Raw genomic sequence first — 6,549 nt, forward strand, 5'->3', positions numbered from 1 at the left:
CTACACCCAGCTTTCTGTTCAGGAAATCTCTTCAGACCTGGGTTATCAGAGCTGCAAAGGGAGGGGAAGGCATAGACGTTAACCCAACATGAAGTTCCCTGTGAAACAATGGCCTCAGTTGGGTCAGTGAAACCTTCCCCTGCCTCACCACTCCCTCAAACACTGCTCGAACTGTCTCCCTACTTCCTCTGGCCCCATACACTTTCCAGGTGGAGAACAGGAAATGAACACAGGACACAGCCTGGTAACTTCATCAGTTGGGCTCCCATTATCTAACAGAGAGCAATACACTCTGGGAATAAATAGTCTGCAAAAATAACTATCTATCTACAAAGACCCTAACTTCCTTTCCAAACGTTATGACTTTCATGGTCTGGCATGTCATTGGTGCCCAGTCTGGAGACAGGACCGCATGGCCAGAAGCAGAATGCCCTGACAGCCCAGCACAGAGTCACCAGCAGACAAAGATGGCAGCATGGGTATCAGGCTGAGACCCAGGAGAGCCTGGTTCCAGGCCAGGTCTCCTGCAAAGTAGCCAGTAATCAGTCTGTGCAAGCTTCTTCACTTCTCTGGCCTCAGTTTCATCATCCACAAAGTGAGCTGACATAGTCTAAATGATCTCTAATATCCTTTCCAAATTCACAATTCTGAAATTTTAAACAGATGAAAACAATTAAATGTACACAGCTGTCTTCAGTACTGTTCGAAATGACATGTGAGCCTGTATACAGAGACGACACAAATTACAGAAAGATGAGCTCCCGCTGCCTTCATAAACATTGTTTTATAATGTAGAAGCCAAATGTTCATTATTTTCCATCAAATGTAAACACAGCGTACATAAAAATAGCCCTATTCCACACATTCACTGCCTCTTTTCACGGCTAAGTTACTTAAGTTTTAACCAACACCGCATTTCTTGACAATGAGCCAACTTTCAAACCTCTCTACTCATTTGTCCTACATTTTTGACTCTTGATTTTGCTGTTTTAAAGCCCAGAATGTTATCTCATCACAATAATCCCAACAGTAACAAACAACACTCACGTCACAATCCTGCACACCGCACTCAGCGGGTGTACATCACCTGTTAGTCTTGTAGTTTCCTGCTCATCTTCTTCCAGCTTCTGGAACAATCTGAATGAGGAGCAGCCTGGGGCTGCAGGGTAACACATTAACGTGTTGCTGTGTCCAGCTGGGGGTGGGGAGGCATGTAACCAAAATAAAAGACTAAAGTAAATGGGCTGCAGAGCCTAGAAAATGGCTAATGTAGCCAGTAACTCCTGATTTCAGACATTCATCAAAACTATTATTTTCACTGATTTACTCTATAATAAGACAGGCACGGATTATGTCCATTGTATACATGCATTATATACACCCAGTATACTATCACCATTGTTTCATATGTTGAGGCTCCAGGTTCACTATTTAGTTCAGAGAAGTATGTGGCACAAAGGAGACCTGAAAACCTGGTGGTGCGGCGAGCACGTGGTGTGGACTCAGACCTGCGTGTGGACTCTGGCTCTGAACCCGTATATGCAACTTACGACACAGGCCAAGTGACATGACCTCTTGGAGACTCAGCTCCTCGGTGGGTCAAATTCGGTTAGCACCTACGTCATAGTCCAGATGAAGCCAACAGCCTTGCTTCCTTCATTGCCTCTCCTTACGGGGAAGCCATCACGGAAATACTGCCCTGGGTATTTTTTAAACGCTCCTTTTTGAGACGCGGCACTAAATCAATATTTTGCAGGCTCGCGAGGGCTTGCCAAGTGTAAAAAGAAAAACAGCAGAGTGATTGGTTCCAAGGATTTCCTTAAATAATATATACTTGTGGTGCTGAGTAATTCATTAACAAAACTATTAATACCTGAAATGTTTTTGTCAAGCTTTGCAAAAATGGCATAAAGTGTTTGAGATGCCATCCCCACCAAAGCCAACTGGCCAGAGAAAAGCAGGACTTCATGGAATATTTATAAGATTCAACTTAAAACAGTTCCAGGCAGTCGGCCAAAAAAAAAAAAAAAAAGGCAAGATGGTGGCTTTGTTTTTATAATCTAAGTTTTCTACGAAATTCTACAAAACAGAAAAGGAGGAGAATTTGAAGAAATTTAGATGCCCCAATAACACTTTTCTTGAGATTGTCCAATACGCTCTTAGATATGTATTTACAAAGTTATCCATTTCTTTCCAAAGAATTCCTGACATGTCATCAGAATTTCAGTATTTGGAAGAATAGTTGTTTCTCAATGGATTTTCTGCTTAATCGATGTACAGAAGAAAGCAAATATCAACAGACAGTAAAAGACCCCTGGACACAGGCCCTGGGATGGCTAAGCCATTAAACAAAGGATGTACATGACACAGTGGAGACAGCCATTAAGCAGTGCTGTGCTGACTCGCCCATGGGAAGGGCAATGTCCGGTGTAGACTTCTGGCCTTGCCCTCAAGGATGGACCGCGGGCCACACCACATCTTCAGCTTGAGCGAGCAGGGAAGATGCTGGAGCAGAGACTCTGCCACAGTCCCACCTGTCGTGGACAAAAGTTTCCATTACATCAGCTGTGTGAACTAATTTATTTTCACATCCAGCTCGGTTAAAGGGGTACCATTTACATAGTAATACAAAAGTTGTGCTCAAACACGGCGCCTGATGACCTTGAATACTGTGACCTGCTTATAGGAATTTGGGGCCAGGACTGATGCAAGGAGGCATCTCCCTCTAGATAATGTGGGGACTAGATCAACATAGAAGAGTAAAAAAAAAAAAAGAAAAAGAAATACATAGCTGAGCCCAACAGAAGGAACAGAAAAACCCAGAGGCCAAGACTGAAAAGAGCAGCAGAGGCAGGAGTGTGCCAGACAATTCTTCAGTGACCCAGGACTCCAGGGACCGGACACCGCACTGCAGGGCGGCCAAGGCCTGTAGCAGTGAGCCCCGGGCAGGATGCCTGCCGTCCGCCCACAAGACACACAATGGTCAAGTCCAAGAAGGGGATCAAGTCTGCATGGGCAGCAGGGCTAGGAGCTCTGAGCAGAGAACCTACTCAACTCAGACTGGAGCCACAGGGCCCACATGAACACTCCCAACCGGACAGCTGGAGGTGTCACACGCATACACACCTACACACGCAAACACACATGTACACATGCACACATGCACAGGAACATACAAGCACATATGCACACATGAACATGCACACAGGCACACGTCCATGTGCATGCACAAACAAGCACGCTGCACACACGTGCATCAACATGCACATGTGCAGAAATGCACATGTACATGCACATGCACACATGCACCACAATACACACCTGGTTCTCCCATTCTGGAGTCGATAAAACTGCGCCACACAGGAATTACATCATTTTCCCCAGTGTCAATGCGCTAACAAGTAATACCACTTGTATTTCAACGTGGGCAACGGCTAGACCACGATTTTGATAACCCGATGTTAAATCCCACACGCAGCCCCGCCCCTGCCGCGCTCACGCAGCTGCGTGAGACAGGACGCAAATCTGCGGCCAACAGACGTGCCTCCGACGGGAGATTACAAATTGAGGGTCAGAGGAAGTGAATGCTACACATCCTCAAGACTGAAGACAGCTCACGTGGGGCCTGGAGGGGACTATTCAGCCTCCTGTATCTGCATGAGGCGGCCTCCTCACTTCCGGGCACCAGACCCCCTCACTTCCGGGCCCCAGACCCCCTCACTTCCGGGCACCAGACCCCCTCACTTCCGGGAACATGGCCCCCTCACTTTCGGGCCCCAGGCCCCCTCACTTCCGGGCCCCAGACCCCCTCACTTCCGGGCACCTGGCCCCTCACTTCCGGGCACCAGGCCCCTCACTTCCGGGCCCCAGGCCCCCTCACTTCCGGGCACCTGGCCCCCTCACCTTCTCCCCATGGAAGAACCGCAGGGCGCTGCATGCCTGGGATCAAACTGGGCTCACGTTTCTAGTTCTTTCTACCCGCCTCTCAGGACGAGAATGTGTCAGCGGCGCTGTGCTGCCCGTGCGCCTGCCTTCCCGGCACAGGTGAACCGCCGTTGCCGCTATAATCCCAGCCGGGCAAGAGCCGCAGTTTGTCCCTGCTGCGCCCCGCTGGGCCCCGGGCGTTCACCCCGAGGGGACTGCCCCCCACAGCCGGTACAGAGACAGCGCAGGTGTCCAGCCATAAAGGAGATGCCGTGTGTACACACATAGCCACACATACAGACACACACATAAACACGCTCACTACACACACACGTACACACACACATATACACAAACACACACGGGAGTATCACTAAGCCAGAAAAATGAAATCTTGCCATTTCCATCAACATGGATGAGTTAGAATAACACCAAGTGAAATCGGAGAAAAATAAGTATCAATGATTTCACTCATATGTGGAATTTAAGAAACAAAAATGAGCAAAGGAAAAGAAAACAGATGCACACACTCTAAACTGAGAACATACTGCTGGTCGGGGTGGGGTGGCGGGGGGGGGGGGGGGGGGGGGGGGGGGGGGGGGGGGGGGACGGGATGCGGATTAAGGACGCCCTCGGGATGACACCAGGCGGCGCCCGAAGTGCAGNGGGGGGGGGGGACGGGATGCGGATTAAGGACGCCCTCGGGATGACACCAGGCGGCGCCCGAAGTGCAGAATCCCTACACTGTGCGCCTAAACCTGGTATCACACGCAGGCTAACAAACCGGAACTGAAATTTAAAACTAGGGGCCCCTGGGGGGCTAGGTCCTTGAGTGACAGACTCTCGATTTCAGCTCAGGTCACAATCCCAGGGTCCTGGGATCAAGCCCCGAGTCGGGCTGTATGCTGACTGCATGGACCCTGCTTGGGATCCTCTCTCTCTGTCTCTGTCTCTCTGTCTCTGTCTCTCTCCCTTTCTCTCCCTCTGCCCCTCCCCCACTCATGCTCTCTCTTAAAAAAATAAGCATGAAAACAAAGTAGTATTGTGCTAATGTTGACTTCTTAGGTGTTTTTCTTGGTTTTGATTATCATATAATAGTTAAATCTGAAATCATCTCAAAAGAATAACTTTAAAAAGATCCGAGAGTCCGACTTTGTCGTTGGCCTGGAAACGAGAGTGACAGAAACAAAGCGGGGGCCTGTTTTCCGGTTGGGGTCCCGGGGGGGCGGTGTCCCCGCTGACTGAGGAAACAGCGACCTGTCACCAACGGCGCCCGGACTTCCTCGCTGGAAGCCCCGGAGCTGCGTTTCTCCCTCAAACGCCCGCCGGAGTCTGCCGTCCGGGGTGCAGGCGGGCGGGGCGCTCACAGGCCGCAGGGGGACCCCGCGCTGCCCGTCCCCCGCCACCCCCGCCGCCTCACCCCCTGACGGCCCCCGGGCCGCCCCACCCCACCCCATCTCCCCTCCTGCCCCATCCCCCGGCCCCGGGGAGCACCCACCTCACACGAGAAGTGTCTCAGGGAGTCACACGGGGCGGGGGGGGGGTCAGAATCCTCCGGGAGAGGTGACGGGACTAGAGTTCTGAGTCGGGGCCCCAAGGTTAAGGGCAAGGGCGCCGCAGACTCCAGGCCGGGCTCTGGCTCTAACCCTGCTTCGTGCGGAGCGAGGGCGAAAAGGCGCTGCTCCAGCAGAGTGTGAACCCGCTCCGGCCCCGGGAAAGAAGGGACGAGGGCGCAGCGTGCACCCCTGCCTGAAACCTGGGCCCAGGCGGCGGGGAAAGGGGGCTCAGTGGGGTGAGACTGACTCGCTTCAGCTCAGGTCTGATCTCACAGTTGGGAGTTTAAGTCCCCCGCACCCAACGCCCCCCCCCTCTCAAAATAGAAAAGAAAAGAAAAGAAAAGAAAAGAAAAGAAAAGAAAAGAAAAGAAAAGAAAAGAAAAGAAAAAAGAAAAAACAGAACAGGGCCCAGGACATCCCCTTGTCATTATTTTAGCTTTTCTTGGCGAACCTCCCACTCTGGACAGCTAGACACCCCAAACTTCTGGAAGTAACTATTCCTCTAAGAAGTAACACCACTTGGGGCGCCTGGGTGGCTTAGATCTCGCGGTTCGTGGGTTCGAGCCCCGCGTCGGGCTCTGTGCTGACTGCCAGCTCAGAGCCTGGAGCCTGTTTCAGAGTCTGTGTCTCCCTCTCTCTCTGACCCTCCCCTGCTCACGCTGTCTCTCTCTCTCTCTCTCCTAGAAATAAATAAAAATATTAAAAAAAAAAAAAAGAAGAAGAAGAAGTAACACCACTGATGGGGCGCCTGGGGCCTCCGTCGGTTAAGCTTCAGCTTCCGACTCCGGATTTTTGGTCCGGTCACGATCTCACCTTCGTGAGTTCGAGCCCCGCATCGGGCTCTGCGCTGACAGTGCGGAGCCTGCTTGGGATTCTCTCTCTCCGTCTCCGTCTGCCCCTCCCGCACTCGCTCTCTCCATCTCTCTCTCAAAAACAAATCAATAAACTTCAATAAAAAGAAATAAAACTACTGAATGGTGTCCACGTCTCACATCTCCCTCCTGGCTCCCTGGGCATCCGGACAGACACGTGCCTGTTTAAACCAAACACTCATATTCTGAAAACAGAA

Source organism: Hyaena hyaena, unplaced genomic scaffold, assembly GCF_003009895.1.
Source record: "Hyaena hyaena isolate Hyena2069 unplaced genomic scaffold, ASM300989v1 scaffold_50, whole genome shotgun sequence".
NCBI classification, from domain to species: Eukaryota; Metazoa; Chordata; class Mammalia; order Carnivora; family Hyaenidae; genus Hyaena; species Hyaena hyaena.